The 13,293-nt window shown below is 48.4% G+C and overlaps 1 pseudogene; it reads right to left on the bottom strand.

The window, feature by feature from the left end:
* Window positions 1-2,558: 2,558 nt before the first annotated feature.
* LOC147978480 (uncharacterized) lies at window positions 2,559-3,236 on the bottom strand (annotated as a pseudogene).
* Between the last annotated feature and the right edge of the window lie 10,057 nt (window positions 3,237-13,293).

The following is a 13,293-nucleotide window of genomic DNA, read 5'->3' as shown; positions in this document are numbered from 1 at the left end:
ATGCAGTAGAACATTGTATTGTGGGCGAACACGTGCTTGCCGTACCTACGAACTGGCCTGGTGAAGGTGCCTCTAGATTTGGCGTAGCCGGGGAGAACATCATCAAGAACTTTCTTGATATTTGTGTAGTCTTTCTCCGAATGACGGTCCGAGTCGAAATACGTGGCCATGGAATATTTCGGGCTTAAGAGGATGAGTGTGCAATGTGTGTCACTGCACAAAACACGGAATGTTCAAAAAAACCGATCGAAATCTAAGAAATCATATGTTACGGGACGGTGAGGGGATGACTTACTCAGAAAAGTAAGGCATGAGGAAGTTATCCTTATTTGGGTTTGCCAGAATAACGCCTTCGAGGTAAGAACTCGCGACTTGCCGGTCCCCAGCGCTGCCCAAGATCTTGGCACGCATGTAGAAGGGGTCGACTATCACGATGTTCGGGGTCTTGTCTCTAATGATCCGCATCTCCATACTTAGCGAAAATAGCCGAACGAAGGTGTAGTGCAGCGGATGAAGGTTAAACATAGCGAAGATGTCATCAAACCGCAGGACGATCGTACCCCTGATGGAGTTATCCACAAAGCCCTTGCCCTCTGGCACCTTGGCCACGAAAACTAGGTATGCCACATCATTCTCGGAGAGACACCGCTTCTCCAAAGAAAGAACACTGTCATGCAGACTCCGCATAGCACCGGTTGCAGCATTGAGCATATTAGTAGGTAGCATCGGCCTACCCGCCACATGCACCCTCCTCGAGATATCCTTAGGTGAAGGTGGCCCGTCCTGAGCACGGATCGTACTCGGTGCGGGCTGGCTCGCACCCTTGTTACTCTTTCTTTTTCGTCCCTTCTTCTTCTGCTGTAATGGGATCGAGTTCTGCTCACATACCGCCTTCTTGAGTGTGTTGGGGCTGATAATATTTCGCACCTCGGCTATCTGAGGCTCGGTGAAGTCGGTAGCTGGAGGCGTCTCCTGAGAACTGAACGCCAGACGATGCTTGTTGCAATTGGGTTTCTCCGCGGTACTAGCTAGATCGCGATCGTCTTTTGTAGGGTTGGGTTCTTGAGAAGGAGGCTCCAAGAATTCGTCATCGTACCCATGTTCGGCAAAGTACTTATCGACGTTGGTAAATGTACTGTCGTCGTTGTCATCGTCGTCCGGATCGTGTGCCATATGCATGTTCGGATCCTGTGCCATAGGGATGTCCGGCATGTCCGGTAGCGTTGCGGCGGTCTTGCCATGGCTTGGCGCCGGCACGACTGGCAGTGTTGTCTTTGGGGTGGTGTCCCCCGCCCCCAAACGAATCTGGCTCTTCGGCCAAAGCAGGGGCCAGCTTAGGCAGGCGCTGAGGGTCATCACATCATCTTCGTCGGCCCCTGCGGGTCGAATCGGAGGTAACAACTCATCGCAGCCTGGCAGCACCCGAACCAGTTGAACCCTATACACGGTGGGTGGCATCGGATTACCATGGAACACGGGGTTGCCCGGTTGAACGATTTTGCCCTTGGCGACATCGACCAACTCGTCGTTCACGAAGTGCAGGAGAGTGCACGAAACGTCGGCGGCGCCCTGCGAAAACATGTAGGGCGTCAGGGATGCCCAGTCAAAGGCAAGGAGATGAAGTCCTCGGCCGAGAGGCTTAATTAGTTACCGTGATGGCGTCAAGCTCGGCTAATGTCGAGTCACTGCCAACGGCGGGCGTGCAATTCATAGAGGGGCCGCTTGCTGCCGAGGTGCCGGCCGGCGTACACCCGGGTGCATTAAGCTCCAATGCCCGTGCTGGCATCGGAGACACCAATACCGCCTCCGCTGGAGACACCAATGGCGCCGCCTGCGCGTTGTGCGAGTTGCTGGCCGTGAAGCTGGGAATCGGGCCGCCCACAATCCATGTCATCAGCCAATGAATCAAGGTAGGCATAATGCCAGTGAGCGTCGATCCCAGTTGTTGTTGCACTTTCTCTTGGACAATCTCCGGAATCCGCGCCACTTGTGCCTTGAGTTCTTGAACCTCGCGCGACTGGCTTTCCGAGTTGGTCTTTCTCTCCTTTCGCCCACCAGAGTTATAGTATGATGACCATTTTGTGGACAAGCCTTTGCCGGCCACACGACCAGCTGATGACAGCTTACTGAGCTTATCCTTGTTTTTCATTACGTTCAACGCCCTATTTAGAGTGCTGTCCCAAGGGGTGCTCTGAGCCGACCCCGCGCTACTGCTTTCAGTCTCCTGTGGAAGGAATGTGAACCATTTAGAAATTTGGCTTCATTAATTAGAATGCAACCATATGGAGCTAATTACGCGGGGGTGTATTCCTTACCAGAACAAGCTCAAGCGCCTTGGTTTTCGGATCCGTGGTAAGCCCCTTTGTTACTGGGTCCTCCTTGTACCGGGCCCTGACATAGTTCCTGGTCTGCTTGTCACGGTATTTCTCGAAGCGGGGTGGTAGGCCTTGCTCGGCACGCTCTGCGTCCTCCTTGTCCCATATAGGCTCCGCCACTCTGTAACCGCCGGGATCGAGTTTGTGTTCCCCTAAGTTCAACTCCCGCATTTCTTTCCCCCACTAACTTGATTCGAAGGTTGCGCTGCTCTCGCACTTGATCTTGAACTCCTTGTAGTCATCTTCGTTGATCGAAGGATTTTTCGCCTTGATCTTCTCATAACTATCACCTTTGTCAATCATTCTCTTCACCGCGCTTCTTCAAGTAGACAGGGCCGCGCTCATCCTTGTGAGGGCGCCACTGTTCACTTTATTCCCTGAGAGGCGTGTGTTTTCAAATTCAGCGGGGAACTTGTATCGTTCGTGCAGCTTCGTGAAGAGGAGGTTGCGCAAATTCCCTCGGTCCTTATGCCTTAGGTTCTCGGTGTTGATCGAGACGGTGCTCCGGAGAATGCACCCGAGCTTAACCGAGTACTCCTTGACTATTTGTTTGGGCGACGTTGGATGCCCGTCGGAGTTCACTTCAGTAAATTCCTCCTTGACGGTGGAGAGCACGTTCGGGCGCCGGTCCTTCCGTTGCCTCTTCGGTTGGCTTCCATCTGTGCGTGCACTGCCATCATTAGTGGTGGCATCCTCGACAGCACCATCAGTGGTGTCATCCCCGACGCCACTAGGGGTTGTGTAGTCAGGATTGGTGTCTTCCGCGGTGTCCTCATAGCGGTGAGGTTCTTCCTCCATCTCCTGGGACAGCTCCCAGAATTACTTGCCGCCCGAACCGCCGGCCTCATCGTTGTGGGCCATGTTTTGCTCTAAATAGGAAAAAAGTTTGGTCAAAAAGTTGGTTATTGTCAAGGAACAAGATCATGGTCTCATCATTTAGGTTTTGTCGACACCGAGGCATCCTAAAAGCTAAGCTTTTACCATTTAGGGTTTGTCGACGCCGAGGCATCCTAAAAGCCTAAGCTTTCATCATTTAGGTTTTTATCGACACCGAGGCACCCTAAAAGTCAAGGTTTTATAATTTAGGGTTTGTCGACGCTGAGGCCCATGCATAACACAAGAGGCAGTTGATCCTACTTAGTTAAGTACTAAGATACCCCGGTCCATGCATTAGTAGCAAGTACCCCATATGTCCGTTTTTTAGCAAAGTCATGCTAAAATTCACGGAAAATTTCAGCATGACCTTTGCTGAAAATAGGACATATGGAGTACCCGAATTTGCCGAAACGGAAGTTAATCGACATTCCGGCAAACTCAAGGGCCTCTCGGGGTACCTGCAAAATCATCATGACACGATGGTCGAAGACAAAACCCAGCAAACTAGCACCATAATGTGCCTCTACTTTCATATGGATGAAAAGGCCACAAACCATATGGTCCTCTGCTTTCATATGGACAAAAATCAAGTGCCTCAGCAACAATGCCAGACCAAGACTTTGCTGGAAAATATGACAGTAACATGTGAGCAGTGGGAAAGGCAAACAAGTCAGAGAAGATGCTGGCCAGCCAGCCAGCCAACACAGTAACATGTAACAGCCAAAATGAACAGTCCATAAAATCCCAACCACAATCTCTAATGGTTGATTTGCATCTTATGTATTGTTAATCAAGCTAGCATATTACAGACAGATAGAGAAGCAATTACAGACAATCTTTGATCATCATATTGGTTGGTGATGACTCATCAAGCTAGCATATTAATCTCTGAACAGATGTATTGATCATCAGAGGAAACAAGATTTGAGAAACTGGTGATGACTCATCAAGCTAGCAAGCTGGCTAGTATTGTTAATTAGCTAGTGATGTTAATTACTCTAGTTAGTGGGGGAGGGAGGGGGCTAATTATAAAAAGTAGCAGATGCATACATTTCTTTCTTTTTTCTTTTTGGAAGGGAATATATGTGTTGTTATCACCAACTTAAAACTTAAAACTTCTGGATCAGAGTTGATGACTAGCCTCATAGGATTATTGTTTGTTCGCATACATGCAGAGTATCAGCTCAGAGGGCTCTGTTTAACAGTGATAAGTCAATGACAAGGAACATCAAGCTTATAATAAAATCTCTTAGAACCTTATGGGAGTATGTACATATACAGATTTTGTTTACTAGCTTGGCACATGTCAAGTCTCACTTGCAGGTGCACATTTTTTTGCATTCAAAGCACACCTCGTTGTGTCAGCTATCTATATATCTTGTTCTATGCTGCATTTTTAATTCCTGATGTTAACAAGAGTGTTTGTCAAAAGGAAAAACAAAGTTCATGCCAGTGTAGCTAGCTTCTCATGCATCCCTCTTATCAACTAGTTCCTTTCCCTAATCTTTCTAATTCTCGTAGTTCACAAACTTCACAAGTTGACATATTACATAAAGATGTTTCTATACATAGTAGAATTGGTAAACACATAGAAGAAGAGAGAGTTCATATTACCAACGTCCTGTTCAGCAGCGGAGGGAGTCGACCGTTGGTCGTCCTGTCTGGAGTGTGGAGAGGAGGGAGGCAACTGGAGGAACGGATGGAGTAGCTGAAATTTACCTGATATGTTCCATGAATGTGGAAGAACTGTGAGGAAAGAACTTGAAAAAAAAGAACTATGAGCAGAGAGGGAGAGGTGGGAAATGGAGGCGGGGTGAGTTGGATGGGGTACCTGCGGGCGTAGAAGACCGGGGTCGTCGGGGACGAAGACGTAGACGCTGTGGATGTTGCCACCGCGGGAGGCGATGCTGTTGGAGATCCGGGACAGTGAACTACGCGCGGAGGCCAGGGGAGTCGAGTCAGTCAGGGGGAGGGGGCTTACGGGCAGAGGAGGACGGGCGGAGGAGGAGGGGGGCTTACGGGCGGCGGCGGGACGGTTGCGGGTCAGCGGCGGTCGTCGTCCTGCACACCGTGCGGTCGTCGGCGGCGGGATGGTTGGGGGCCGCGGCGGCTTGCTGTCCGGTGGGCGGTGGAGGAGCTGCAGTGGTGGGGGCGCGGGGGCGGCGGCGCACGTAGGGGCGGCGGCATCGTGGGTCGTCGGGGCAGCGGCGCGCAGGGGCTGAGAGATGTGAGATGGGATCGGCCGGGGATTGAGGCCGAGATTTTAGTCGGGGGAGGTATAGCAATGGTGCACCACCTAGCGGTGCACCATAAGTAAGTTTTTTTAGATAGCAATGGCGCAGCCCCCCCCCCCCCAGCGGTGCGCCATAAGTAACTTTTTTTTGCATAGCAATGGCGCACCAGCCAGTGGTGCGCCATAAGTAATTTTATTATTATTTTTTGTTGCATTCATTAAATTTATTATTTGAAAATATCATCCAATTTGTTATTTGAAAATATAATCAAATTTGTTTTTTTGGATTTTTAGTCGTTGGCGGCGGCGGTGTCGGCGCCGGTGGAGCGGGGGAGGGTGCGGGGTGTCGGCGGCGGCGGTGGAGCGGGGGAGGGTGCGGTGGTTCGTCGGTGGCGGTGGAGCGGGGGAGGGTGCGGTGGGTCATCGGCCGTGGTGGAGCGGGGGAGGGTGCGGGGGGTCGTCGTTGGCGCTGGAGCGGGGGAGGGTGCGGGGGGGGGGGGGGGGGTGCTCGGCGGCGAGGGGGATCTGGCGAGGGGGGTAGCGATCGAGATGTAGGGGGATCGAGATCGAGTGTCCTCATGAATATTCAGTATTTTTTCATATTGAATATGAAAAATACATCAAATTTGAAAAAAAATTCATGAATTCAAAAAGTGCCCATGAAATTTAAAAATATACATGATATCAAAAAGTGCCCATGAAATACAATCGAGAAATGAAGACTACGATTTAAATACAATCGATCTTAGCTAGCTATCTGTTCACAATCTTCTTGCCCTTCTTTTTCGCAAATGGAGTTCTTCTGTGGAACGGACGTCCTTTAGGTAGGGTGGTCCTGCTTCTTCTTGTGGTGTATGCTGCTACTTCATCGTCGTCGTCATGTTCCATCTTCGGGTCGCCGTACTTGTCAAAGTCTTGCTCATTGGCGACTCCATCCATTCCGATGATCTTCCTTTTGCCTCTCCTCACGACAACACGACTGGGCTTTGACGGGTCGGTAATGAAGAAGCATTGGTCCACTTGGGAAGCCAGTACCCATGGCTCATTTTTCACCATGACGTTTGCGCCCGCGGTCTTGGATTTGGCTTCGGGTATAACCATGGTGGTGAAATACCGGTCTTCTTTTAGGATGCTCTTGGCCCATCTGACACGGAACATCGGGACCTTCTCTCCAGCATAGCTCAGCTCCCAGATCTCCTCGATCCTTCCGTAGTATCTGTTCTTGTCGTTACCAGTGTAGGATTCCATCGTTACCCCGGAGTTCTGATAACCACCGCTCTTCATGTCCTTGTCCTCGGTGTAGAATGTGTAGCCATTGATATCATACGCCTCATAGGTCATCAGGTTGTGCTCGGCGCCCTGTGACAAGGCGAATATGAGTTGTTCTTCCGCGGAAGAATCCTCATGTAAAGGGTACGACAGAAGCGTCTGCTTGAACCGACGCGTGAAACATGAGTTGTGCTCTTTGATTATATCTCCGTCCGTCCTCTGTTGGCCTCAGTCATTGTACGTCTTCTCAATAAAGGTTTTGTGCTCTACCACCCAAGGATCGACCACGTCTATGTGTTGTAGCGCGACTAGGTTTGCTCTTTCAAAGTTGGCGAGTCGACCCTCGAAGTCGACATGCATTTCGCGGCGACCCTCACGGTGACCCCATCCAGCGAGCCTGCCGAGGTGCCTGTTGACGGGCAGACCAACGGGGTTCTCAATGCCTAGATAATTCGTGTAGTAGGAGATGCACTCTTCGGTCAGAAAGCCCATGGCTATGCTTCCCTCTAGACGTGACATGTTGCGAACGTATCTTTGATGACACCATTCATCCTTTCGAACGGCATCATGCTGTGCAGGAACGTCGGCCCGAGTTGGATGATATCCTCCACGATATGGACCAGTAGATGCACCATAACGTCGAAGAATGCGGACGGGAAGTACATCTCAAGCTCGCATAGTATCACCACGATCTCTTCTTGTAGCCTTCCGAGTTGCCTCACGCCAACCGACTTCCGAGAGATGACGTCGAAAAAGTTGCATAGGCCAAATAGCGTTTCATGGACGTGTGCATCCATGATCCCACGGATTGCAACTGGAAGTATCTACGTCATCAGCACGTGACAGTCGTGAGACTTCATCCTGCTGAACTTCTGCTTCGCTGGGTCTAGGTATCTGCTTATCTTTCCCACGTAACTATAAGGAAGTTTTACTCCTACGAGGCAGGTGAAAAACTGCTCGATCTCCTCCCGACTTAGAGTGAGGCACGCGGGAGGGTAGTCATTTCCGGTCTTCTTGGCATTTTTGCCTTTGCGATGAATTTCTGTGTCCTGCTTCGCCTCATCATCATCATCATTAGCGTGAAGCTCCTCCCTGATGCCCATTGATTTCAAGTCTGTCCTTGCTTTCGGCCCATCTTTGGTCCTCTCTGGCATGTTGAGCAGGGTACCAAGCAGACTCTCGCACACTTTCTTCGTGATATGCATGACATCAAGGCTGTGAGGCACACGGTGGATCTTCCAGTACGGCAAGTCCCAGAAAACAGACCTTGTTTTCCATACCTTCAGCAGCGGCTTGGCGCCTTTCGCTTCTTTCCCGGTTCTGGCGCCTTTTGCTTCTTTCCCGGGAGTGGGCAATCTTTCCAATTTTTCAATAGCTCGTTTATTTCCTCGCCGCTCCTCGTACGCGGGCGTCTTCGGGGTTCGGTTTCACCATCGAACAGATCCTTGCGTTTTCTCCATGGGTCATCGTCGCGAAGCCACCTTCGATGTCCCATGAACACGGTTTTCGAAGACCCGGCATCTCTATCTAGCTGGCGATACGTTGTGTCATCCATGCACCTGACGCATCCAGAAAATCCGTGGACCACCTGCCCCGCGAGATATCCGTAACCGAGATAGTCGTGCACCGCCGTGAGCAGTGTGGCTCTCATAGGGAAATATTCTTTCTCTGCGGCGTCCCACGTATTGGCTGGCGTTTTCCACAGCGTGTCTAGCTCCTCTTTCAGCAGCCCCAGATACAAATTGATGTTGTTCCCTGGTTGTTTCGGCCCTTCAATTAGCATACTCATGTGAATGTACTTCCTCTTCATGCACAACCAGAGGGGAAGGTTGTACATCCACACAAACACAGGCCAGGTGCTATGTGTGCTTCTCTGGCTGCCAAACAGATTGACTCCATCGGTGCTCGCGCCCAGCATGATGTTCCTTGGATCGTTCCCAAATTCTGGGTCTTCGAAGTTCAACACTTGCCACTGGCTCACATCCTTAGGGTGACTCAGCATCTTGTCTTTTTTATTTATCTCCGGATCATTTCCGTCATCTTCTCGCTTCTTCTCCTCTCTATCCGCGTGCCAACGCAGGGGCTTTGCTACCTTAGGTCCGTGAAATACCGCTGCAAACGAGGAGTGATCGGAAAGTACCACACCATTTTTCGAGGAGCTTTCTTCCTCTTCTTGTATCGAGTGACGCCGCACACCGGACATATGGTAGACTCCGCGTGCTCGTCCCGATAAATGATGCAATTGTTCATGCACACATGGTATTTCACGTGCGGTAAATCCAGAGGACACACGATTTTCTTCGCCTCCTCGAAATTAGTCGGGCACTTGTTCCCCTTGGGAAGACGTTCGTGCCAGAATGACATGTTCTCGTCGAAGCATGCATCGGTCATTTTGTGTTTTACCTTCATCTCCAGAGCCATGAGCGTTACTTTCAGGCGGGTATCCTTGGGCCTGCATCCTTCATACAATGGAGTAACCGCGTCTATCTCCAGTTGATTTAGCTTGGCTTTCTCTCAGGCGGCAACTCTTGCGTTATTCATATGCTTGAGAAGCAGCTCTTGAATATGAGGGTCCTGTACCCAGCCTCCATCGTCGTCTGCTCCGGCATCTTCATCTTCATGATCATGCCCTTCGTCTTGATCTTCCTCATCATGATGTCCGGCATCTTCTACGTGATGACTGTGTACAACATCACCGTCGTGATCATGTCCTGGAGATTCTTTGTCTTCTCGCCCGCCCTCGCCACGGTGGTTGTCTTGCTGCCCTTCCTCATTTCTTGCCCGGCCCCCATGGACGACTTCATAGTCATCTTCATCACCTTGCCACCGATAGCCATCCAAGAAACCACGCAAGAGCAGGTGGTCCCGCACCTGCCCGGAATCCGGGTCCGCAATAAGGCTCTTCAGCTTGCATCTTCGACATGGACATCTTATCTCCATCTCGTTCTTTTGAAGCATCTCGGCCTTTGCGGAGCTCAAAAACCTATTCACGATGCCTTCGGTCATCGTGCAAACCATGGTCGCCTGTGGGGTAGAGCAAAACGATATTTTAGAACCAAGAAAAAATTTGGCATGACTTTCCCTAAAAATAGGACAAAAAAGAATGCATAGTGCCAAAATTCTCGCGGAAACAAAAATGAATCAACATTTCGGCAAAATATTGGCAACTATCGCATTTCAAATACCGGTACCTGCAAACACAAACATATATGCAACACCACAAACATATGCAACACCTCAAACATACATAGATCTATCTAGGCCATAAAAAGTGCATGTGCACGTTGTTCGAGGGAGAAAAAAAGTAGATCTACAACATAAAGATAGCTTTCCCCTTACTTACCTATCAAAAAAAGGTAATTTAACCACTTAATTTGGATGAATCTATGGTGCAAATGAGGTGAGGAGGAGGAGGCAGCCGACACAAGCTTGGAGGAGGAGGTGGAGAGAATGAAGTGGGGAAAGTGAGTGTGTAGGTGTGGCTGTCCAAAATATCTAGCTGGTCCCAGGTTACTAATGGCGCACCACCCACAAATGCGCCATTAGTAACCCTGGTTACTAATGGCGCACCAGCTTGAGGTGCGCCATTAGTAGTTTTGCAAAAAAATAGTAGTGGTGCACTGTGTGGCAGGTGCGCCATTACTAGTTAAATTAGTAATGGCGCACTGTGCCCTGGTGCGCCATTAGTATTTTTGGAAAAAAAGTTTGTTACTAATGGCGCACCGTGGGTCTGGTGCGCCATTAGTGTCTACCATACTAATGGCGCATCAACTCATGGTGCGCCATTACTATATAGTAGTGGTGCACCAGATGTCTGGTGCGCCATTAGTGGCCATATCATCTATAGCCCTTTTCCTAGTAGTGAGTAGATAATATAGCATGGAGCAATCAAAAATTATAGATACGTTGGAGACGTATCGGTCATCTTTAGACGGCTTATACCATTGGTGGATGCTGATCGGGATCTTGTCCCTAACAAGAACCCTGCACTTAGCAGCAAATGTTTCCTTTTTCCGGATGGGTTTAATCGGTTGGCCATCGCGCGCGATTGCTGTAATCTCAAACCTTTCATCTGAGCGCAACTTTTTCTTTGGGGCCTTGTCTCTTTGCCGAAGTTGTGCTCGATCCGGAGGGCTAGAAAAAAGAAGAAAGACGAGAGTTATTAATTAGTATGTGTACATACCAAAAACAATTAATGCATCAATTAGCTATAGTCAGCACATGCTTACTTATTATATATACCTGGCTGGACTCCGTTCGGTCACCGGAGCCGTCATCGCGGTGTCCTTCTTCCACCGGCATTCGGTCACCAGAGCCGTCATCAAGGTGTTGTAACATCCCAAATTCTCAATTTGGAATGTTATACATTAGATCATCATTGCATATCATATTTTATTTTGAATTTTTGTTGACCCTAGAAATTCTACGCAACTCAATGATCCACGGAGAGAGTTGGGGATTTTGTTATTTTCATATTTGAGTTTTCTCAAATTTTGAGAATAGGATCATTTGATTTTATTTATTTTATCATCAATTATTTCTATTACAAAAATATGAGAGAGGGAATAAAATGACTTTCCCAAAATAAGGAAATATTGAGGATTTAATAATAAAATCAAATAAGATTTTATTTCGGAGTTTTTCGTTATTTTATTTGAATTTAGGAAAAATGCGCGTTTTTCAAAATTGCATTTAGGTCCCAAATAAATGTTCACCTTGTGCGGCTTCATTTTAGAAGCCCGGGAAAATTTATTTCAGAATTTTTAGAGTCTATTTAGTATTTCTTTTTATTTTTCTTCTGTGCGTAATATTTAAAAAAAACGAACCGACATACGGGCCGTGTCCGACTAGGACTCCGGCCCGTCGGGGATTTATAAGCCGGGGCAGCCCACCCGGGGCAAACCCTAGCCCGCCGCCGCCTCAGCACCGCACCCGCGCGCCGCCGCCGCCGCCTCCCGCCGCCAACGCCGCCCGCCTCCGCGCCGCCGCACGCCGTCGCCGGAGCCGCCGCCGCCGCCTCGCCCGCACGCCGCCCGAGGTTCGCCTCACCTCGTAATCCGCGCCGTCAGTTTCTTTTTAAAAATCGTTTGGTTTTTCCGTCGGTTTTTCCGCCTTTTTTTTCTAGTTTCGGTTTTTTAATAGATCGGTTTTTCCGGTTTATTTAATTTAGCGAGCATTCGTCGTTTTTCTTTTTCTCGGATTAAATACGCGATTTTTCTGATCGCGATTCCTGATCTGATTTTCGTTTTAGTATAACTTTTCGCTTGTTTATCGGAATCCGGCGATTCAAGCGCCTGGAGTTTCGTCTCGAAACCCTCTACCCATTTAACCAACTTAAACAAGATTTTGCTACTGTAAAATTTGCCCTAGATCCATATTAGTAGAACAAAGTTGTTTTCTTTCGCCGTTTGACTTTCGTTGCTTCGTTCGATTTGATTCTTTTTGCCAACCGGAGTTCTTAAGTTGAACCTTCTGGTTAGATCTCTTATTTGAGTTTTACCTGTGCATTAGATGAGTACTTAAATGCTTGTTTGTTTGTCTGCGATAGAATACCCAGAGTGCGCCGCTTGTTACTTCGAATCGCTAGGTTTCCCGGATCATCAGCAAGGCAAGTAACACTTTGATCATACTTTCGTACTACCCAATTTTATTGAATTAGATCAATCCTCACACATTGCATGATTAGGATCTAATTAAATTGTGGGATGGGAAGTAGTTGATAGTACCTATTACCTGTTTATTATCAAATCTTTGGGAGTTACTTCTACGTTTGCTTATTATGCCATGCTATGCTAGTAGACGTGGATTGGGTGAGTGATATCCATGACAGATGTGAGTTTGGTTAATTAAAGGTTTATCTAAGGTGGCAACTTAAACACACATCTGGGTGGATTGAGGCACCTGGGTATTCCAGGACTTGCCTGTTTTCTTTTGGACCGTCACCCAGGCTCAAAGGGGTCATGAGACTATTCATACTAGAAACTTCCGTGTGCAGCCACAAGCTATTATGGGCTCTAGCATAGTTGACTAAGTTGTGCGAACTCTTACAGTGGTAGACTAGCTGATGTAGGGGATATAGGTGGTACGGTCTACCCGATCGTAAGGTGCTAGCGCTTCTGAAAGACTATGTCTCGGTCATCCGTCTTCTCAAACACCTTGTAGTGCGAGAACCAAATGGACACGATCGAGTCTTGTGGGGAAAAGTGCGCAAACCTCTGCAGAGTGTAATAAACTAATCATGATTAGCTGTGTCCCCGGTTATGGACATCTTGAGTATCTAGTACCTGGATTATCATGTGAATCTCAAGATGTTACTCTAAATTAATTTTGTTGGGTTTTGTTTAATGATGATGCTTAATTGGGATTGAGAATGCTGTCAACCATTCTCAATGTTTAACCACTACCATGATAGTTAAATAAATTTATTCCTTTGAAGTAGGGAAAAATTGGCTTTACGCAAAACTGTAACCATAGAGCTTTCCACCAGCCAAATATGCATATAGTATAGCTGTTTCATTCCATTACTCTCTATGTGTTACC

The sequence above is a fragment of the Triticum urartu genome, chromosome 3A, assembly GCF_056163025.1.
Source record: "Triticum urartu cultivar PI428250 chromosome 3A, HENAU_Tu73, whole genome shotgun sequence".
Lineage (NCBI taxonomy): Eukaryota > Viridiplantae > Streptophyta > Magnoliopsida > Poales > Poaceae > Triticum > Triticum urartu.
Note: the sequence above shows the minus strand (reverse complement) of the source record. Positions and strands in the feature narration are given on the sequence as shown.